At 40.9% G+C, this 24,353-nt stretch overlaps 1 pseudogene across 1 annotated transcript in view; it reads left to right on the forward strand.

The window, feature by feature from the left end:
- LOC115030353 (uncharacterized) overlaps nt 1-24,353 on the forward strand; it is a 264,511-nt pseudogene that overhangs the window by 202,621 nt on the left and 37,537 nt on the right. Inside the window, exons 4-5 of the transcript XR_015044648.1 lie at nt 14,851-15,013; nt 15,965-16,096. The product of XR_015044648.1 is annotated as an uncharacterized LOC115030353 (transcript). The remainder of the gene's footprint in view (nt 1-14,850; nt 15,014-15,964; nt 16,097-24,353) is intronic.

Here is a 24,353-nt window from a genome sequence, read left to right on the forward strand (position 1 = left end):
GCGGGTTGCAGCAGGCAAAACATACATATAATAAAAAAAAATTAAAAATAGCAACGCTTCAAATTCAAACAAATAAACAAAACCCAAAAGGGCTCCAAATGTGTAGTCACACTAATATTGCCTAAAAAGAAAGCCATGTCTCAACATGTCTGGGAAATCTCAACACGGGTAGTTGGGAAGCCCTTTTCTGGAAAGTCAGTATTTCTGCTTTACAGTTATCACCAATGCTGTATTTCAAGGAAATGAGAGGCAGATAGCTCTGGGTTTCCTGATTTCTTATGAACCCCAAATGAATATTTATTTCCTAAGAAGCTTTAGAGCAATACAGTTGTGACTCTTGGAAATCACTACACAAGGACCGCCCCATTTCCCCTCTGGGAGACCTATGTTTATTGCCCCCGACCCCCACTATCATAAGGGCGGTTGCTTTTGCACTGGTTGAAAACTTAAGGGCCAGTCCCAGTTAGCTAGAAAAGTCCAGAAGTTACTTTTTCAGGACAGGATGAGCAAAAGTGTGATGGACCTGCCTTTCCTTGGGATCTGAGTGTGTGTGCGGGGGGTGGGGGTAGGTGGCAGGACACTTCTCCCCTTCCAGGACCCCTCACTCTCCCACCTCTAGTAGCCCCAGCCCTCTCCTACCAGATGGTCTGTCCTCCCTGAGTATCCACCAGTTAGGTCTCTGAGTTGGAGGAGAATTTCTTCTCCCACTAAGCTTGCCATACCCCAAAGACCATTTGTGAGAGCTAGTCCCTTTCAATTATCTCCCTGTAGAAAAACTTAACATAGAAAGAAAGGAAACAATCTCCAAGCAGATGTCTGACCACCCCCACTGGCATACTGGCAGCATGAGGTTACAGGGTCCTAGGAGCCCCAACCCCGTTCTGTGGCCCCACACCTGTGAACCCTGGTGCTTTCAAGCCAGCTTCCGAATTACCTCAGGTCGCCCCATACCCCGCACGATTAGGATCCCGTAGTCAGGGAGGGCAGCTGAGAACAAAGATATAGGTATAAATATTGAGCCATGACATTGAAGCGCCCGGCTCCCCCCTCCCCCGCGCCCCAGGCACACTCTGGGCTGCTCTGCACGCCCCGTCGCCTCCCGCTGCTTCCAGCACAGCGCTCACACCCGAGGTTCCCCAACAACCTTTTCCTCGCTAAGACTGCAGGGCCCTGCTGGGGAAGAAGTAACTTGGTTTTTCTCTGAGAAACCCGGCCGGATTAGGCAGCCAGGGCGAGTAGAGGGGAGGAGGAGGGGAGCTGGTGGAACCCGGTGGAAGTCTCCCGGGCAGTCTGATCACTTTCTCCTTGTCCTCCTGTCTCCTCCTCCTAGGTGCAGAGATTGTGGGCGGACTCTGTAATCACTGAGGAGGGGGAAGAGGAGGGATCGGAGCTCTCCTGCAGTGATGGCGCGGCGCAGCGCGGGGTGGCGACTTGGATAGGCGGAGTTTCAAGGCTGCTGTGCTTGAAGTCTGTCCTTCTAGCCTGGCGGGCGCAAGTCCAACTCTGTGCCTCCCGGAGGCCTGTAAGGTAGAGAGTGCGCACCCCGGTTCCACTGTATCACCCCATCAGCCTGCAGCCAGCATGTAGAAGGACAGCCTGAGTCGCGCAGATCAGCAGTATAAGTGCGTGACGGAGATCAACTAAGGCACCTATGGGAAGGTGTTCAAGGCCCGGGACTTTTAGAAAGGCTGCCTCTTCGTGAATGTGAAGCGCATATGAGTGCAGACCAGTGAGGAGGGCATGCGGCTTTCCACCATCCGCGAGGTGGCGGTGCTGAGGCACCTGGAGCACCCCAATGTGGTCAGGTGAGCTGGGAGCCTGGGCCATGGGGTCCAGGAAGGTACTGGGCAAGGGGCAACTGGTGGCCAAACTAAAGTTAAGAGTTGAGTTTCCCCAGATAAAACCGGTGACCCTGCTAGACAGCGCAGAAAAAGAGACCTGCAGTGGCTTCCAGGCGCCCAAGCTATTCTGAAGAGCTTTTGCTCTGCCTGCCCCAAGGGGTCCAGGGGCATTGGGTGTCTTTTAGGGACAAAATCAGACAACCCCAGAAATGTCAGTCCAGCACTTACTTAACATTTCCCGTCCGTGGGGGGATTTTTGAGAGACAGAGTGAGGTAGTTATCCAGCTTGCAGATAATTAGAAGGAAACTTCAAGGGTAGAGCATAATGTAAATAAAGTTTAAGAAAATGCAGAAATGTGCAAGAATGTGTTTGCCAATCACACCCACAGTGGTGCCTTTTTTTTTATATAGTTGTAAATTGGCTTCTGATGGTCTTAGAAGTTCAGAAGTTTAGAGTCTGACACCTAGTGTTAAACATTGTTTGAAAAATGTCTTTCAAGGCTGGGTACTGGGAACACTGAACCAGGAAGATCCAGAGTTCAAGACCCTCCTGAGCTACAAAAGACCCTGTCTGAGAAAAGAAAGGGAGGGGGAGTAGGTAGTAGGGTGGAGGGCGATTGCTTCTCAAAAGGTTTTCTCATTTTATCATTTAGTATCTGTGGACTGGTATGATCTGACTTAGAATGCCTCTCTCATTGGTTAGATGTGAGTCTGTGCTTTAGATTCTAAAGCCTTTGTTTTCCCTGGAAGAGTTGTGCAGGTGGGTGGGGGAGGCATTCCTAACCCACTCTCCTGTGATTGAAGAGAATGGTGTTTTCTTGAAGATGCTGGGATTTCCTCATTGTGCCTTTTGTCATTCTCTTTTTTAAACAGATGCATAGCTGGAAGTTAAAAGGGAAAGCACAGACTTTTCTACAAATTAGGTGATGAGTTAACATTCTCAGGTCTTCTTTTTAGAGGGATGAGTTTGGCATCTTCATCCTGTCTTCTCATTCCTGTAGGGATTCCTTACAACAAATATGTGCCTACTGTATGCCCTGGTGCATCCCAGGCTTGATGAGCCAATAGTGTCCTACACACAGATTTGCTCTAGTTTTACAGTTCGTAATCTTGAATTCTGGAGCCTTTGTCAGAATAAGACTGTACAGCCAGAGTGTTCCCATTCCACAGGTGAGTTCTGTTCGTCATCCTTGTAGACTGTGAATCTCTCTTTGGAGAAAGTATTCCATGGCCATTGTGTGCTCCCTGAGATTCGTGTTTACTCCTTCAGGTTAGTCCAGCCTTGAGTAGACTTTGAAGGTACAGATAGAACCAGAGGCTGATGGACACCTCTTCCACATGACTAACTTGTCCAGTCATTGGTTTTTAAGCTTTTCCCATTTTATTTTATTTCGGGATTATCCAATTGACTCATTTGTCTTCTGGAGGTAATCTGCAGTCTTTGAAATGATAATCCCACTCAATCTTATATAAAAACACTAAGATGAGTGGTCCTGAAACTACTTAAGCAGCTACTCAACATCCTGTAGGAAGACAAAACACAAATTTAAGTACATATAATAGGGGACAATTTACTCCAAAAGAGAGAGCAGGGTTTGTAGACAAGAGCAAACAGCCAATAAGGCTCAGAAACAATTGGGGCTCTGCAGCCTGGAAATGTGACAACAATGTATGGTTCTGTGCCATTCCTGACAGACAAGGTCAGAATTCATCCTCATCCTTAGGGAATAAGCCACCTCCAGATGAAAATTAAAATTCTTTCTTTCAAGTACCCTCCCTAACACACAAAGAAACCTGTCTTGATTTATACAAGGATATACAGGTTAGGAAGATTAGCCAAGACCTTCTCAAGTCTCATAATCTCTGGATAATTTAGAAGTTCAGTTTATTTATTATTTTTAAAATATTTTTTATTTAAATATTTTCTTTATTTATATTTAAATGTTATCCCATTTCCTGGTTTCCTCTCTGAAAACCCCTAATCTCCTACCCTCTCCCCCTGCTAACTAACCCACCTATTCCACCACCCTGGTCCTGGCATTCCTGAGCACTGGGGCATCGAGCCTTCACAGGACTAAGGGCCTCTCCTCCCATTGATGACCAACAAAACCATCCTGTGCTAAATATGCAGCTAGAGAAATGGTTCTCTCCACATGTATTTTTGGGCTAGTGCTTTAATCCCAAAGATCACTGGGGGTACTGGTTGGTTCATATTGTTCCTCCTATGGGGCTGGAAAACCCTTCAGTACCTTGGGTCCTTACACTATCTCAACTACTGCAGTCCCTGTGATCAGTCCAATGGTTGGCTGAGAGCATCCTCCTCAGTATTTGACAGGCATTGACAGAGACTCTCAGGAGATAGCTCTACCAGGCTCTGGTCAGCAAGCTCTTGTTGGCATCCACAATAGCACCTGGGTGTAGTGACACTCTAAGGAATGGTTAGACAGATGGGGCAGCCTCTCAATGACATTTCATTCAGTCTCTGCTCCACACTTTCTCTCTCTGTCTCCACCCGTGGATATTTTGTTCCCCCTTCTAAGAAGAACCAAAGTATCCACATTTTTGTCTTCTTTATTTTGAGCTTCATGTGATCTGTCAATTGTATCTTGGGTATTCCAAGCTTCAGGGCTAGTATCCACTTATAAGTGAGTGCATACCATGTGTGTTCTTTTCTGATTGATTTACCTCACTCAGGATATTTTCTAGTTCTATCCATTTGCCTAAGAATTTCATAAATTCATTGTTTTTAATAGCTGAATAGTACTCCATTGTGTAATTACATCACATTTTCATCATCCATTCCTCTGTTGAGGGACATCTGGGTTCATTCCAGCTACTGGCTATCATAATAAGACTGCTACGAAAATAGTGGAGCATATGTCATTATTACATGTTTGAGCATCTTCTCGGTATATGCCCAGGAGTGTTATTGCTGGGTCCTCAGGTAGTACTATGTCCAGTTTTCTGAGGAACCACCAAACTGATTTCCAGAGTGGTTTTCAATCATCAGTGGACTCAGTTCCCAAATAAAAGGACATAGTCTAAAAGACTCCAAAAGTAAACAGCACCCAGGATTTTGATGCATACAGGATATGCGCCTCACTGACAAAGACAGATACTACCTTAGAATTAAAAGCTGAAAAATAATTTCCCTGACTAATGTTCCCAAGAAATAAGATGAAGTAGTCATTCTATTCTCAAAATAAATCGAGTTTCTGCCTAAATTTTTCAAAAAAGATAAGGAAGGACACTTCATATTCATTAAAGGAAAAATCTACCCATATAAACTGCCAATTCTGAACATCTATGCTCCAATTGCAAGGTCAACCAAAGCCAGAAAAGAAATTTTACTAAAATTCAAAGCACACATTGTAACTCACACAACACTGGAGGGAGGCTTCAAGTACCCACTCTCATCAATGGTCAGATCATGGATACAGAATCTAAACAGAGACACAATTAACCTAACAGAAGTTATGAACTAAATTGATCTAACAGATATCTATAGAACATTTCATCCTAAATCAAAAGAATATACCTTCTTCTCCATACCTCATGTCACTTCTACAAAATTGACCATATAATCATTCACAAAACAGGCCACAATAGATACAAAAAATTGAAATAATCTGATACAACCTATCAGATCACCACGGCTAAGGCTGGTCTTCAATAACAACAAAAACAACAGAAAGCCCACATACACATGGAAGCTAAACAATGCTTTCCTCAATTATAACTTGGCCAAGGAGGAAATGAAGAAAGAAATTAAAGACTTTTTAGAATTTAGTGAAAACAAAATTACAACACACCCAAACTTATGGGACACAATGAAAACCATGTTAAGTGGAAAACTCATAGCTCTGAGTACCTCCTAAAAGAAACTGGAGAGAGTTTATACTAGCAGCTTGACAGAACATCTGAAAATTCTAGAGCAAACAGAAGCAAATATACCCAAGAGGAGTAGATGGCAGGAAATAATCAAACTCAGGGCTGAAATCAACCAACCAACCAACCAACCAAACAAACAAAAAACTATACAATGAATCAACAAAACAAGGCACTGATTCTTTGACAAAATCAACAAGATAGAAAATCCCTTATACAGACTAACCTGATGGCACAGAGACAGTATTGAAATTAACAAAATCAGAAATGAAAAAGGAGACATAATGACAGAAACCAAGGTAATTAAAAAAAATCATCAAATCCTACTACAAAGCTGTAGTCAACAAAACTGGAAAATCTGTATGAAATGGACAATTTTCTTAACAGATACCAGGTACCAAAATTAAATCAGGATCAGATAAACCATGTGAACTGTCCTATAACCCCTAAAGAAATAGAAGCAATGAGTAAAATCTCCCAACCAACAAAAGCTTGGGACCAGACGGGTTTAGGGCAGAATTCTTTCAAACCTTCAAAGAAGACCTAATACCCATTCCCTTCAAACTATTCCACAAAATAGAAACAAAAGGAATATTACCCAATGTGCTCTATGGAGCCACAGTTACACTGATACCAAAGCCACACAAAGACACAAAAAAGAAAGAACTTCTGAATTTCATTTATGGATACCAGTGCAAAATTATGCATTTAAATTCTCAAAAACCAAATCCAAGAACAAATCATGAAGATCATTCTTCATTATCAAGTGGATTTCATCCCATGGATGGAGGAATGGTTCCATATACAGAAATCCATCTGCATAATCCATTATCTAAAAAATCTCAAAAAAAAAAACACTACATGATCATTTCATGCTAAGAAAGCATTTGTAAATTCAACATCTATTTATGATAAAAGTCTAGGGAAGATCAGGAATTCATGGCCCATACCTAAACATAGTAAAATCAATATACAACAAACCTGTAGCCAACATCAAACTAAAGGGAGAGAACCTGGAAGCAATCCCACTAAAATGAGGGAGTAGAAAAGGCTGCCTTCTTGGTCCCTACCAATTCAATATTGTACTCAGAGTCCTAGCCAGAGCAATTAGACAACATAAGGAGGACAAAGGGATACAAATTGGAAAGGAAGAAGTTAAAATACCACTATTTGCAGATGATAGGATCATATACTTAACTGACCACAAAAGTTCCACCAGAGAATTCCTTCTTTTTTTTCTTTCTTCTATTTAAAAAAAAATTTTCCTTTATATATTTTAAACTCCAGATTTGTTTGTTTGTTTGTTTGTTTTGTTTTGTTTTGTTTCAAGACAGGGTTTCTCTGTGTAGCCCTGGCTGTCCTGGAACTCACTTTATAGACCAAGCTGGCCTGGAACTCAGAAATCTATCTGCCTCTGCCTTCAGAGTGCTGGGATTAAAGGTGTGTGTCACCAGGCCAGGCTAAACTCCAGATTTTATTCCTCTCCTGGTCCACCCCCATACCATATCCCATACCACCACCCCCAAACCCCTGTGTCCACAGGATGTCCCCACCCCCACGCCCACCTCCACCAGACCTTTGAACTCTCTAGGGCCTCCATTCTCTTGAGGCTTATGTGCATTTTCTCTGACTGAATCCAGACCTGGCAGTCCTATGCTGTATATAGTTTGGGGGCCTGATAACAGTGGTTATATGCAGCCTGGTTGGCATTGCAGTGTCTGAGAGATCTCCAGGGTCCAGGATTACTGAGTGTTCTTGTCCTCCAACAGGGTTGACCCCCACTCACCCCGCCCCCCCCCCCCCCCCCCAGCTTCTTCCAGCTTTCCAACCACAGGGGTTAGCAGCTTTCCATAATTCAACCACAGTGGTCAGCACACAACCAATGGTTAGAAGCACTGACCACCAGAGAACTGCTAAACCTGATATACAACTTCAGCACAGTGGCTGGATGTGAATTATATCAAACAAATTAGTTTCCTTATTTTACTCAAAAAATAAACAGGCTAAGAAAGAAATTAGGGAAACCACATCCTTCTCAATAGTCACAAACAGAAGAAAATACCTTGAAGGAGACTCTAACCAGGCAAGTGAAATATTGGTATGACAAGAACTTCAAGTCTCTGAAGAAAGAAATCAAAGAACATCTCAGAAGATAGAAAGATCTCCAATTCTCATGGATTGGCAGGATTAATATAGTAAAAATGGCCATCATGCATTTGCAGATTCAACGCAATCCCCATCAAAATTCCAAATCAATTGCTCTTATACTTAGAAAAGCAATTTGCAAATTCATTTAAATAACAAAAAAAGGGTCATAGAAGGTTGAACAAAAGAGTCACAGGAGGAAATGTGGAGACAAGCTGTGGAACTGAGACTGAAGCAAAGGCCATCCTGAGAATTCCCACCTGGGGATCCATCCCATATACACACACCAAACTCAGACACTATCAAAGATGCCAAGAAGTGTTTGATGACAGGAGCCTGCTACAGCTGTCTCCTCAGAGGCTCTGCCTGAGACTGATGAATACAGAGAAGGATGCTTGCAGCAACCCTTTGGAATGAGCATAGTATCCACATTTGAGGAGTTTAAGAAAGGACTGAAGGGGCTAAATGGATTTGCAACAATTGGAAGAACAACAACATCAACCAACCAGATACTCCAGAGGTCACAGGAACTAAACCACCAATCAAAGAGTACACATGGATCAACCCAAGGCTCTAGCTACAAATGCAGCAGACAATGGCCTTGCCAGACATTAATGGGAAGAGAGGCCCTTGTTCCTCTGAAAATTCAATGCCCCAGTATAGGGGAATGCCTGGGCAAGGAGACAACAGTGTTTGTGTGAGTGGGGAACTCTCTCATAGATGCAGATTTAGGGGGCATGAGATAACAGGTTTTGAACCAGAAACCAGGAAACAGGATAAAATTTGAAGTGTAAGATTAAAATATTTTAAAATAGAAAAACAAAATGAATTGAAGACCCAGAAATTTAACCACATATATTGACACATGATCTTTGACAAAGAAGCCAAAAATATACAATGGAAAAAAAGAAAGCATCTTCAATAAATTGTGCTGGTCCTACTGGCAGTAAGTAAGTATGTAGAAAAATGAAAGTAGATCCATATTTGTCACCAGGAATAAAACTCAAGTCCAAGTGGATCAAAGACTTCAACATAAAACCAAATTCACTGAATCTAATTGAAGAGAAATTGAGAAAGAGCTTCAAACTCACAGGAATAGGGGCAAATTTTCTAAATATGCTCCGATGGCTCATGTTCTAACATCAAAAATTGATACATGGGACCTCATGAAACTGAAAAACTTATGTAAGACAAAGGGCATAGCCAGTAGGACAAATTGGTACCCTACATATTGGGAAAAAAATTTCACTAACCTTACATTCCAAAATATCTAAAGAACTCAAGTAGCTAAACACAAAAAAGAAAAGAACCCAGTCTGAAAATGTCGTAAGAACTATAGAAAAAATTCACAACAAGGAACCTTGAATGGCTGAGAAGCACTTAAAGAAATGTGGAAAGTCCTTAGTCTTCAGGGAAATGAAAACCAAAGCAGCTGAGATTGGTATAAGGCCGTATAATTTCCAATAAAGAATCAAGATCAAAAACTGGTAAAAGCACCTGTTGGTGAGAATGTGAGAAAAGAGAAACAAAACTTCATTTCTGGTGGGAGTGCAAAGTACTATGACAACTATGGAAATCAACCTGGAGGTTCCTCAGAAAATTCGAAATAGATCTGCCTGAAGGCCAAAGACTTAACTTCGTGGCCTATGGCTTCCTAATTTCATGTTTCACCCAATGGCTTATTATTTAGATCTTTCTATTGGGCTTCGACTTTGATCTTGGTAAGCATTTGGTCTCTGATTCTCAAACAGTTCTCTGTCCTCACACATTTTTGAGGTATCGCCAGCCCCAGGGATATATTTTTTCCTTCAAATTTCTCCAAATTTGGGGACTTTTATTATTTGGGGAAACTGAGTGACAAAAGCAATGTATGTTGAGCACTTTAGTGTCCAGTGTGTACGAAACTATGTGTGTTTAGATATGGTAAACCTCTAGAACATACTTTATGAAAGAAGCAGTATGCTCTTAGGTTCCCCTTTTGACCTCACTTAACTTTGCCAGCTTTGTGGGCTGCTGTACTGCTGCTCTGAGAATAATTGGAAACTCCTGGAATAGATGGCTCATGTCTCATTGCCTTTACCAGGCTTAGGACACTAGTGGGAGTAGGTTTGATGGAACATTGACAAAACCAGGGCTTCTTGTGAACCATCTGAGTGAAGTACCATGTTCCAGGACAGTTCTCTATGAACTTGTCATATCCAGAAATGAAGCAAGAGGAAAGCCAAACGGAAGACATCCATTTCCAGCACCCTCAATACATGTATTTCACAGGATGGGGTAAGTTGGCTTTGATAGAAGAAGAGATGTCCTGAGATAGTTGCCCCTCATCTGATCAGAGAATAAGAGTTCATGAATTTTGGGGAAACATTGTGAGTGTGGGGTTGCAGTAAGCATCATGTAATGTGAATGAGCAAAAACTATATTAATACTAAAACAAAATTAAAGTATTATCAAAATGGGGCAAAATATATTGTTCTACTAACTCTAGTATGTATACACCGGCAAACACTTTAACATCTAGAATGTCTAGATGTTGTAAAGTAGGGTGACTTTGTCATTGACAAATACTGTGTACATAGCAAAGATGAATAAAATGGAGGACTTGCACCCCAAAGATCCATTATTCCCCTCACATCAAAGTGACTGTGCCACCTTTAATAGAAATCTGGAGGCTTATTTTCATCCTGGTCTCAGGGCTCATCCATAATACAGTACCAACAAGCTCTGGCCATGTGTTCCTGTGTTGCTGGCAGACTTCTGCCTCAGGGTTCAGAGGCACTGAAGGACCAGCTTTGGCCTTCCGGGGCAGCCATTCTTTCAGCTATACCAGACCCTCTGCCACCTAAATGGAGACTTCCACTTAGGCCTGTCATCTCAAAAACAGAAGCTAAGTTAATCCAAAATATTGAGATGCCACTCTACAGTCATGGTGAGTTGGTTCCATGAGACCATACAAGGTAACTAATGTCTCTGTGACTGTTTTCCTTATTTGAAAGTGAGTAATGAGATCATCTGAGGAGTAACCACTTGTGACTAACATGAATGATAGGACTGTACAGAGCATGGGCTTAACGTTCTAGGTACAGTGCAAATAACTGGGGGAGTTAACAACAAAAAGAAAGGAAACAATAGGAATACTAACAACAACATTTTTTAAAAAACCTACTGAGTGCTGGGATTAAAGGCATGTACCCACTCTGGCTAGCTTTATATGTAATAAAAAGAAACAACCCTATTACAGTTCTAGCAGTTGCAGTAGAGGGAGCTGTGTGATACTGTGTGCTGCTTCCTTTCCCCAGATACCTCAGGTCTTCAATCTTCTACCAGGTGAGCTGGACCTAAGAGCAGCCTAGTTGACCTTCCTACTGGCATGGCATCATTCTGCAAAAATCCTTTTCTTGATAAAAAGAGCATGTATGGAGTAGACCCCTTGTTGGTGCATCCAGAATCCTTTAGGCCAGGAAACAACCAAGCCACAGATAGTGAAAAACCAAAGGAAAAATCACATTGCCAAAATATGGGCTCCATATTGGAAGAAAAGGCCCTTAACTTCTAAGGTATCAACAATATCCACCCCCTCAATTGTGAGCTCTGCATGTTGGTATTCTGTGACTCCAGGTCATAATCAAAGGCAGATGTCTTCCCGCAAAAGACATACATGATTTTTCATCTTGCATCTGTGAGGATAGGTTACATTATAGCACAGATTCAGCACACCCAGCATAAGAACAAGGAAGCTTCAGATGACAAAGCCAAAGAGACTCTATCCTGAACTTATGGAACCATTAAAATTGAAGTTTAACCTGAACTCAGGCCATTCCACTCCTGCCCTACCTCCTGAGATTTATGATTGCTATGAGTAGAGTATTATGATACAACCCCAGCATCCTATGCCTGCACTTGGGAATTCAGGAAGACTGATATTAGAGAACTGATGGCTATGAGGCTACAATGCAGTACAGTCCAGGTTGACCTTTGCTCAATGATGCCCACTTTAATTGTCTGGTTGTATTTTAGAAAGGGAGGGTGTGCAATTTAATAATTTGAAGATGGGACAGAAGGTTTACCACTTTATATTTGTCCTGTCGCTGAGCCCCTATGTTCCAAAGAAAAGGGAGTTTCCTTGCAAATGTTGGGATTGTAAACTGGAGATTTTGTGAAACACATGGATATGTATATAGGAACAATGCCAACTATCAAGATAAGCACAGTAAGAAAATATTATCCAGGTTTTATACAATTAAAGATATAGGAATAAGATATTGGCCTTTGTGAAACAGGGAAAACCTGGGTAATTAGACTGTATGTCACATGAATTCACTCAGATTGTATATTTATTATTGAGAAATAACTCTTACATTCACCACCCCTAGAGATTTGGATGCTAACAAAACTCTCTTATGCATGTCAGGGTCCTATTCAATGCTTCTCATCGAAAGCACTTTTCTTCTAATGAAGCAGATGAGAAATCTCTGAATTTAGAAAGAGGGGTTGCCATAGGGTATTTGTCAGGACACAGGAGAGGCTCCATGAAATGAACAACAGAAACTGGTCAATTTGGGGAGATCTAGTTATCAAATAGGCCTTAGCCTTTCCCAGTGACATCATAGGTAATGCCTTCCTTGGACAATCTCTTGTATCTAGGAGAGAACTAGAATCTTCTGTGATGTCACCTGTGTTGTGGCTACAACAACTGCTTGTGGGATATTCCTTCAGTGCATTTTGGGTTCTCAATCAGGCATGATTTCCTGGCTGCGCAGGCTATTTCACAAGGAGAATGGTGATCAAGGAGAGACCAGACCAAGGCAGAAGGAATCTGGCATCCTTTCTTGTAAAAACAGAAGAATGAAATCATTCTGGGAAGGCACAGTGAGTCCTGGTCAGAGTTGGGGAAATTCTGGAACAGGTAGGCTTGAGCTGAGCCTTCCCTGAGTAGATATTAAGAGCTGGAGTCTTGGACTTTCTTAATGACAGACCAAGAGACTAGAATTTCTGACAATTCATTTGACAGAACCAGGAACTGACAAGCCTTCAGCTCCTTTTCTAGGATCTATTTAATTTCATTTTGAGTGTCAAAGAATGCCCCGAGAAGGCACTATGAGAATAAGAATGTGTCCCTTATTGGTAGGGAGTTGAAGCACTTCATCTTCTAGATTATTGTAGGATATGTGAGCCTCTGATGCAGAGAACAGAGGAGGATTCTTTTTTTTTTTAACATGAATATTTTAGGTTTATTTTTTTTTTTAAGGAAAAAGAGAAAACTCCAAGGAGAAAAAAATAAATTAAACCTTTATATTTACATATTTGGGAGGGGGCAGGAAACCTAACAATGCATTGAAATAGCCATTCTTACACATCACATCTCCACTTTACACAAGTACTTGACCTGGGGAAAAAAGTCTCCTACAACTTTTAAAATTAATACTAGTGGCAATTGCCATATATATATATATATTTTAAAACTCAACAGTTGTTACAACATTAAATTCCAAAGTAACATGGCCTTCATAGTAGCTTTTAGCTAATGACGTTTAACATGCAAGGACATTTTCAAGTTTTGAAAAACAAACATGAAAATACCATTTGCAATGAAAATATGAGAAATTTAATTTTCTCAGGCCAATTACAAGCTTTCCCATCGACTGCACAGAAATCAAATTTCTTTTCTTTTCCCTGGAAAGTGCTGAAATGCCAAAACTTTGGGGCAATGTTTAGATTTTTCCAACTGTATTTCTATCTTCTCCTATATCTTACAGCCAGGTTTGTGGGTTAGAACCTCTAAAGTTGCTGGCTTAACAATGATCTGTGACAACCCGAGATTCTGTTCATCCACATTATTTTTAAAAATAGCAAGATATACAGTTTTCTCTTGTTTTCCACGAGGCCAAGAAAGATCCTATCTTGAAGACGCTGAACGCAGTGTTCCCTGAGCACTCTCTGCCGTTTTGTTCCCCTAGAACTTTCCAAGCCAGGTTATATTGCTTCCACCTAATGTTGCAAACATTTTGGGTGCAAGCCCAATGTGATTCTGAGATTTGGGTATGATTCCTTGTAACCTGGCATCCTTCCTAGAAGCTAACTTTGTTAGGCAGTTATTTCTTTTTTTTTTTAATGTGAATTTCTTTTTTTTAATTTTTAATATTTTTTATTACATATTTTCCTCAATTACATTTCCAATGCTATCCCAAAAGTCCCCCATAGCACCCCCCACTTCCCTACCCACCCATTCCCATTCTTTTGGCCCTGGCATTCCCCTATATTGGGGCATATAAAGTTTGCAAGTCCAATGGGCCTCTCTTTCCATTGATGGCCAACTAGGCCTTATTTTGATACATATGCAGCTAGAGACAAGAGCTCCGGGGTACTGGTTAGTTCATCATGTTGTTCCAACTATAGGGTTGCAGATCCCTTTAGCTCCTTGGGTACTTTCTCTAGCTTCTCCATGGGGAGTCCTGTGATACATCCAATAGCTGACTGTGAGCATCCACTCCTGTGTTTGCTAGGCCCCGGCATCGTCTCACAAGAGACAGCTATATTTGGGTCCTTTCAGCAAAATCTTGCTAGTGTATGCAATGGTGTCCGCTAATCTGGTCATTAGTTGAGGTCTCAGCCACTTTGAGTTTGAACACACATGACTAGGTATTGATGGGGCTAAGCACTATGAACTTCAGGTTTTCTTGGCATAATATATGACAAGAGCTGAAAATGTTCCCCAAATCTTTATGTCTGAGTCAGCTTATGGATTTCAGGCAAGGGGTAAAGTAATAAAGAGTGTGTGTTAATTGTGACCAACAGTGGTGATTGGGAAGAGGAATATAACTTAGCAGACCAGCTCAAATATAGCCTTTCTGCTTTTTCAGTGATTAATCCTGTCATTAGCTTTTCTCTTCCTCAACCTTCTCTTTCTGACTCAGAATAGTCTCCCCTGCCCTGGGCCATCAACTAAGCAAATGCATTTGTGTTTATCTATCTTCAGTGTCTGCTGGGAAAACATCACCCCAAAATTGCAACATCACTAATCATATGAAGAATATGAATAAACTAGAAGATATGAAATTTTATATCAGGAAGATAAATGCTAAGAGATTAGAACTTTTTCGAATCTTGGACATTGACATGAATACTGATTTGAACTACAGGTAAAATTATGCCTTGTATCCTGTTGACTGTATTGTGCCCTCTCTGTTAACCCACATTTTCTCTATTAATGGAGTGTGTCATCTCTCACATTCATTATAAGAAGTCTTGACAGTTGTTAAATTGTTGGATAAGTGCTGTGTGTTCTATGGTCATCCTCTTTTGTACATGCCCTCGCTGTGCTTGTAGTCTGATTGGTTTTGTCAACAGCTGGAAGGACGTGGTCACAATTGCTGCCTTACTGTGTAAGAATGCATTGTCTGCAGGCCATTACTGCTTTACTATAATTTTGTTCATGGTACTCTGAGACTATGGAAACTACATGGAGTTATTTGGCATTTTAATTTTTTCGTGTGTTTGTGAAGTTATTTGTGTGTGTTTTGTTCAGGATCTGGGGTTCTGAGACCTTTGATGGGGTCTGAGGATTTGTGTGATACACAGTTTGTAGGGCATGATAGTGTCGAGTCCTTAGAGGCCCAAGTTGATCATCAGGGTACTTTGTTCCCTGTGTTTACCTTGGTATCACATAGGAATCTCCTGGGGTAGGAGGTGTTATAAAGCCTTTTTTCTCTGTAAATACTAGTTATGTCCTCTGAAAATTCATGTAGTAATAGGATCAAAAGACTATCCCTGCCTTAAAACTAAGAGGAGAAAAAAGCCTTATATCTAAGGACCAAAGCCTCTGGCACCGTCTAGTAGAAACATCTCACAGAAGTAGTCTATTCCTTCAGGCTCATGTAAGAATCTCTTGAAGGTCAGCCATATCCATTTGGTCCCCTGGCTCTGCTGTCCTCTGCCCAAGATATTTAATCAGTACCAATAGGACCCACTTTGAAGGAGCATGATGTGGCATACAATTGGCTTGGATAGTCCAGATACAGCCTTTTTGCACATGATACTTGATTGCTTTAGTTCAGAGGATTATTTACTCTTTGGGCCATGCTCTACCACAGGATGCACATTGAATTCGCCATTATTAAATCACAACATGAAAAGACAATGTTGGATAAGGAAAAAATGACCCAGTCAATAAGTGATACCATTGAGAAGTACAAGGAATTCATAGAATATAAAGATTCCTACAGGTGAGTCCCAGACACAGTTGAGACCCTGCACTAGGTAGGGAATGCTTATTGCCTTCCAGGACTTTGAACAAAAGTAAGAGCTCTAGTTTTATACCATCTGTTTCTTAATAGGAGCCCTCCCTTGAGGCAAGGGTCTTGGATTTGTACCTCTTGGACTCAGTTTTCTTAGTGTGAAGATTGTCCAAGACCGTCAGGCTTTATTCTTCCAAATTCAGGATTCTCTGTATAGAAACAATTTCCACCATGCTGGGAATCACAAGCAACCCTGACCTCTAGGGTTCTCACAACAGATTAAAAGATCTGGGATCCATGACAAAAATGGCAAGTGTTTATACCTTTTGGGTCTCCTCTCCTCCCTCAGAGGGGATTTGCACTCTTCCTGCTGATGGTTTTCTGGTACCACAGACATATAAGCAACCATGAGGTACATTTCCTCCTCTGTGATGTATGTGGGACACCCTTAGTTTCAGGGTTTTCAGAAGTCCTTTGATTCTTGTGGCATGTGGCTGGTCCCTGGATTTGACCTGCCTCTATTTTGGACTGATGGGTATACTGTGGACTCTAGTCTGGGGCTGTCTGGGGATCTCTGCCCTTGCAGAGATCATAGTACTTGGAGGACTGGCAGGCAAATAGAAGCTTGCTGGGAATCACCTTTTTTGTTTGTTTATTTGTTTGTTTGTTTGTTTGTTTGTTTTTGGTTCAGTTTCACGCACACCTACCTCCTGAAAGAATGCAATCAATTGAAGGAAAAAGTAAGGATGTTGCTGAATGAGAACAGAAAGCTGCTGGTAGAGCAGGCTGACCAGGAAGCATCCTATGGTGAAGAAAAGAGGTTCTGTGATGAGACCACCAAGAACATACATCCCAAGTGCTAAGCAATAGCAGGTAGGATGATGTGTATCAGAGGCAGATTGCCCTCATGGCTAACCATAAACATAGACAATCCAATGTAACAGTCCTCCAACTTATCCAGGCACTTCCCTATGTCTCCTCCATGTGTTTATTTAGGTGATCATCTATCTACAAGGCTTTCTCTGGAGGTAGCCTTTTTCAAGAAACTGTATGTTTAGCAAGCAAATTTTTCCGCCCTGCTATAATCTGCAGTTCACTAGGGGAGATTAGTTGATTACACATCACAACTCTACACGATATTAAGTTTGAAGGGTGCTGTGCTGGAGCCCTTCTTTAGATCAGTGGAGAGCTTTGAAGGAAGAAGTAAAGTCCTGAAGCTCATTTGCTTTATGGGGATCAGGTAGGATTCCAGGTAGGACATAGATTGCAGGGATGGTAGCTTAGTGGAACTGACAAATAAGTGGATTTCTTTGTTGCATTTTGGAAGTTTTTGCCCCCCACCCCAACCCTTTCCCCTGTAGATCTTGATTCACACTGAGTGAGCCTGAGTAGCAGCTTGTCAGTCCTATTTTCTTTGAGTGCTGTTGGAGTTGTCATTCCTGGGCCTTGTGGTCTGGAGCTGGCTGGATGAGCAGGGATGTAGGAAAGGCTTCTCACAATCTCAGTTGGTGTGAGAGTTTTGAGGCTTCATGTAAAAATTTCTCCATTTATACCCCTCATTCTGACCAAGAATGTTCTTTAGGGATTTCTATTTCTCTAGTAAGAATACTAGAGTTGAAATTCTCAGTTTAAACATCTGCTCTGCATAGTCTAAAATATTTATTCCTCTAGCATGACAGATTCTTCATTGTTTTATGCTCCCTTATGTTTTTATGTGTGTGTGTGTGTGTGTGTGTGTGTTTTAGTATGTGTGTTTCTGGGTTCTTATGCCAATCTGTACCTTTGTGGGTATTTTGTAAGGCCAGTTAAGGACATCTGATTTTGTGTAGTCATTCTTAACTTATTTCTTTGGCCTAGGTCTCTCAATAAACCTGAAACTTCCTGTTGTTTGATGTCCAGTAGACTTTTCATCTCCTGTCCACTACCAGGTGGAGATCTGACTCTTAATTAAACCAACAAATTGTTAAACAATACTACTATTTTTAAAATAAGTATTAGATTTCTTAATTTTTCCTGCTTAGAGTTATTGCCTGGGAGATTCTGGCTTGTCTTATTGGCTTAACCATGGGCATACCTAGTATCCGACAGTGCATCACTCTGCTGACATTGTTTTGTTAACTATATTTAGGGCATGGCTTTGTTTCAGGATACATTCTCACTCAGAGTTGTGCAGAGTGCTGCATTTCAGAAATGTCACAGGAGGTCATTTAACTAGATTTCTCCTGACTGATTTTGAGTATGATTTAATATCACATAATAAGTAATGTGTTGAAAAGTTCCTGAATAATGACCAAAAGACAGTCTTCCTTGGATGCTAAAAAGGACTCAGTCTATGTTTAGTGAGAGGGCCTTGATAAGTCAAAATGGGGCTTACTGGAGGCTATACACAGAAATCTCTTTCTTGGCAATTTAGTGCTGTGTTGTCCAGGATATCTGTGTAGAGCTTGTAATTTCCTTGTAGGACCAGCAAGTATTTGCATATAAAATGTTCCTGAAGAGGAGACAAGTACAGGTCAGGGGTGCAAAGCCCCCATGAGTCTAAAAGCCTTGTACACATCATAGGTCCCACTACATGCTCATACAACAAAAATATTCTAGATAAGAGCAAGAATTTCATTGATGTATGTGTTTTTGTGTCAGTCTTTGTGTGGTATGTGGTGTGTGTGTTGGTGTGTGTGTATGTGTATGTGTGTGTGTGTGTGTGTGTGTGTGTGTGTGTGTGTGTTTGTGTACCAGCTGTGACTCAGTGTGTTTATTCTAAGATTTGTGTTTGTGTAATGCAAAATGCTTTGTAAGTGTTTGTGGTATGGATGCTTGAATATACAACTGTGTTTGTGTCTGTATATGTGTTTGTGTGTCTGTTTGTGTAGACATGCAACCGTGTCCATCTCTAGCGACCAAGCATGATGAGTAAAGCCCCTGAGATTTCAGATTGCACCCATGAAAAATCAAATACAGCAGTCCATTTAGTATGCAACTCTACCTAGCTCCCAAGGAAAAAAAAGGGACACAAAAGCTCATGTAAAGTCAGACTTCCCACTGGCTAGGGGCCATATTACTGATCCTCATTGAAATCTTTTGGAGAAAATCATCGGAATATGGTACATAGAGTTGAGGAGGAGGTTAGTATATAAAATCCATGTTATGTCCCTTTTCTGCTCTGGAAGAATTATGAAGGCCCACTGTAATGTCAGGTGGCTCACTGTGTCTTTTAGGCATTCCAGATTCTTTCCTCACTGCTTGCTACCATTGCCTTTCCAGCTTCCTCTACTCAGTAAAACTTTGCCTTATAATTTTGTTTGGATTGTAATCATTGAGAGATTGTGTTGCTTGTAGCTGTACCTGCATCCAGCAGAATTCCCATAGCTGTGGTGCAAAACAGAGCTGTTTCAGGAGCCCCTTGAGGGTCCTGATAATCTAAAGAACTATGTTATCTGTGTAGCATTCTGCAATTGCAGAATGACAATTCAAAATCATTTTCTTAGAGTTAGAATCAGCCTAAATCATGGTTGGGAGAAATGAGGACCTTCAGACAGGTCTGGTAGTATAAAATCAGCTAATTGTTTGAGAAGCAAAGTTCAGAAAGTAGAAAAGAAGTCCCCTTTGACCCAGAGACTCCAGAACAAGGAGTAGATATCCACAGAGTCTCTAGGGCACATGAGGTCTGTAATTGTCCTCAGAGTAGTCCAGAAGAAGATGATATCCTGATGTCCATCAGCTAAAGAGTGAAAATGTACTATGAGATGCAGCCCTTTCATGAACTACTGCTCAGTGTTAGATAAACCATGCAAGTATTTGACCTTCAACTAGTTAGCCTTATCTTACTCAAAATATCCCTGATACAGTCATATTACTTGAAGAAAATTGTTCCATTGGATCCTATTTATAATGACATCCTATTTTTCTGGGATCATACCTTTGGACATAAATTCGGTCAGGCAATGATAAAGGGAGCCTCTAATGGAAGGAACTGTTTACTTTGGGAAAAGGCTGAAACAATGAAGGTGAGGCTAGTCCACCACCAACACATGATCCTTTGCTGGCAGAGAAGTCTACCCTACACAGCCTTTGGAACTTGCTAAGACAGATTGAATAATATGCCAAGATCCCTGATTCTGAGTCTGGTTCATGAGGGGAAAGCATATCACTGACTGAGCTGTCTATATGCTTTGCCCACTATGTATCTATCCCATATAAGATTTGCTTTTTATGTCTCCAAAATATCCTGGGAGATTTTTATAATAGCAATAACTGGGGAAACTAAACAGTTTGCTGAAGTATAAGGTGCTAGTGTCATGTGAATACAAATAATTTGCATATTTGACAGAGTGCTCTACAAAGGTCTTAGATGTACAGGTGTGTTGTTATGTTCCTTCATGGCCACCACTTTTAAAATTCAGTTCCTAGCATTGGGAATTCTTTAAGTTAGCACATTCTTGCTGATTATAGGACTCATGCAGTGCTGTGGATTTCATGTGATATGTTTTCTCTGGTTATTTCCAGATATAGGGGTTGATGAGTGGTACCCTGTCAGGATCCTGCACTAGAGAAATAATCATAACATTCACTTCAATTCTAGGCAGGTTCCCCATAAGGTATCCACATGTTTTTCTAGGTTGTTCACATCTCTCTTGAACTCAGATTCAGACATTTCTACAATGTTATTATTCAATATATTATACATGGACTGTTGGAGTAATATAGTGGTTTTTTTTTTTTAAACTCCAGTACAGTGTGTAGTTCACAGCTCAGATTCTGGCCGTTTTAAAAAGCTGAGAAATAATTACAAGCCCAAGTGCTTTATGACATTTGGGGATGCAGGTAATGACCTCAGCAGATGATAGGCCATAATTATTGGTTGACCAGCTGAATAGATCTAGTGTGGGATGTAGAGCTGAATTGAAAAACACTAACCCGGCCTTTGTTCCTTCCTTCCCTAGGTGTGAAATGCTCCAGCATAAACTGGAACATGGAACAGACCAGGACAAGGTCTCCTTTGAAGAGAATATATATAGGGGGAGATCTGAATGTGCGAAGCAAATATTTCATCTCATCCCCAGTAATCATGGCTATCATCTGTTGCATTTTCTTCCTTTATTTTTTGTTTCGTTGGAATGAATACACCTTAATTTCAACTGGGCTCTGTCCCAGCAAGAGTGAACATGTAGAGGGATTCAGACATGTGCTGAGACAGATCAAGATCTGCTAGAAAAGCAGGAAGATTCTGAGTGTAAATTTTTCTTGTCCTGATAGGTCATCCAGGATAATTACAAAATCATTCTACAAAATTGTAAAGACTTTGAGCCAATGTCGGTAACATGTATTCTGCTTTTTCTTGGGTGTCCTTATTCTTCAAACCCATACTCCAAAACAGGAGACCTACTAAAATTTCTCTTGTAAAGATTGTTACCAGAAGTAACTAATTTTCTACTGTGTTGCCAAGGGCAGTCATTGGGTGTAAGTCTTTGCTATAAAATAACAGCAAAAGAAGGCCATTTAGCACAATTATTGTGTTTGGATTTTAGTTTGAGGTTTGATTATTTTTGTTCTTTGGTTTTCTTTCGTTTCATTAGAAGTTTTTTGTTTGTTTCTTTGCTGTTGTTTTGTTTTGTAATTGGTTTAATATTTTGATAAGGCTATACACTGTACATATTGACTGCCAAATTTTAGTTACTATTGAATAAATTGGATGTATTCTTAAGATTAAAAGAGTGATGTCCAACTCTTTACTCATAAGAAACTTCTTTATTCAGGTGTGGTATCATCCTACTGAAATCTCACACCTATCAGACACAGATGTCTTTGTAAGGGGCTTGGGTCCCATAATGACTTCTCAGCCAGACTGACCTACAAAAGCGATTGATTTTACATTCAGTGTGGATAGTTTGTCCAACTCTCTGGATACCGATGTCATGATGGAATAATTACCCATATTGTATCCTTGCATGTCAAATATTTAGCTGCTGGTAAAATACTGTGGATGATAGTGTTGAACAAATTAATGGGAAATAGATCAGTATTTCTGAAATGTCTTTCAGGAAATAAAAACATATTCTAAGGGAATATAAAAGCTGTCAGAAAACACAGACATGTATGCTTCTGCTTTCCTTCAAATGTTCTATCAGTGGTAACTACTAATGGAGATATTCAAGTTTAGGACCTTTTGAGATAGGGAATTTTTTTTTAGTAATTTTGTTGGTTTTTTTTATTATGAGAGTGAATTTTGTGCTTGACAATACATTTGGTTCCTTTTTGGGGGTTTAACACAAACACAGTGTGTAGTTCAGTATTCAGTATCCAGATGTTTTTAAAAGCTAAGACAAAATCCAGGCCCATATGCTCTCTCAGTTTTCTCCCTCAGTTTTCCCCCCCATTGGTGATTCTGTTGGTTATTTTGATTTATTTTATATTTATGCAAGATTTGCCTTCTGTAGGTCGGTGTAACACTTGCATGCCATTCCCCAAAGGCCAGAAGAAGTTATGGGGTTTCACCTGGAACTAATATGACAGAGGACTGTTAGATGCCATGAGGGTCTTTTGAGAAACATATTCTCAAATGAAGAGCTATCTCTCCATCCCCTGATATGCACTTTTGTCCTTCCTTGTGTGCTATATTAGTGGAATGGATCATACCTGTAGAAAGTGTTTCTTGAGATATGTTTACTTTGTAATAAAAAAAGTAGAAAGACCCATCTCCTTTCAGAGCAAAAGCAGTTTAGAATGTGATTTGAAGTTTCTCTTTGGATCAGAGAAGCAGGTTTTGGGAGCAGCAACACCAGGTAACAGGAACAAATCATAGTGCAGAGCCCATCACTGACACTACCACAGGATAGTGGGCAATGCAGAGAATACTGGCATAAGACAATGGAGCTGGTGCCAAGTTAAAACCCTGCAATTGCAGTGGCTCTGAATATGAGATAGAGCCTTCCCAGATGGTGGCTGAATGGACTCCTCCATTTCTTACCATAGGAAACATGGTATCCATTTGAGTAGATGGTGTGTACTGGAGATCCAACCTCTGCTTTGCAGGGTAGGGCTCTGATGGGAAAGCTTCTACCAAAGCACTGAAGAAACATCTAGTTTCACAGACTACACCAAAGCAGAAGAAGAAAGAAATAGGAAATTCAGATATAATAGAATAATTATACACATCAAGGCCAGCTGAAAAGCTGTCATGCACAATGAATTCTATATAGTGATTGTACAGGGGTAAGGTTAAGATAAAGGGGAATTACGTTTTAGTATGAAGAGCTTCCACAGGCTATTGAGATGTTTCTATCACAGCCTACAGCAGGCAGTCCCTTATTTCAAATGGCAGGTACCCAGGAGGAATGTGTCTCCTGCTTCTCAAGACCACAGACACCATCTTTTTTACAAGTAGCTGCTGCAGGCTCCTGAGAGGTTTCCATTGAGACCTGTTGTGGGCAGTGCATGCTCTAATTGCATGCTCTCTCCATCACCCTTTAAATGTAAAAATGCAGAGACCCACAGCCACAGCTGGCCTCCATGGTTTTTCTAATTCTGGGCAGCAAAAGTAAAAATAAAAAAGTACTGAATTTCTCAAATGGAGCACAGAGTCATATAATTATCTGTGTGTTTCAGATGGAGAGTTCTCAGTAAGTTAGCAGTGGGAAAGTGAACCTGCTGTGGGCGAAGACTTGGCACCCCCACCTACATGAAAGTCAGAGGACAAAGTATGGAGTTTTTTTTATCCTTTCATGTGGGTCACAGGGAAGGAACTCAGGTCTCTATGCTTGATCGCATTACCATTATCCACTGAGCCATCTCATCAGCCAGTCACCACAGACACAGAATTTAATAATCTATGTATTCCTACTTACATTCGGGGTTATATCGCAACTATGAAAACTTTCCCCAGAGAATATATCTACTCAATTAAGGGCAATAAATGGAGTCTGGGAGGGATCTATGAGGTGGGTGGCAGACTTTAAAAGCCTCAATGGAGCCTCACAGTTTTTTTTTTTGTCTCCAACAAGTCTGGATGAGATGGGGTAATTTTTCCTTCTCTTTGACCTCCACGTGCTATGATTGAACCTAATAAATGTCCATTCTTCCTCAGTTACATTCCAGGTCTGTAACTTCATCTGCTAGAACAGCTACAAGGCAAGTGGCAATTTGAGACACCATAGTCAGTTTGGCTGCTACAAGATTGATCCTTGAGAGTGGCTGAGAGAATTCTTTCAAGCCTCTGAATATCTATCTGAAAGAGAAAAGGAAGTGTCTC

The sequence above is a fragment of the Mus caroli genome, unplaced genomic scaffold (genome assembly GCF_978045245.1).
Source record: "Mus caroli unplaced genomic scaffold, Mus_caroli_1 scaffold_12, whole genome shotgun sequence".
NCBI lineage: Eukaryota > Metazoa > Chordata > Mammalia > Rodentia > Muridae > Mus > Mus caroli.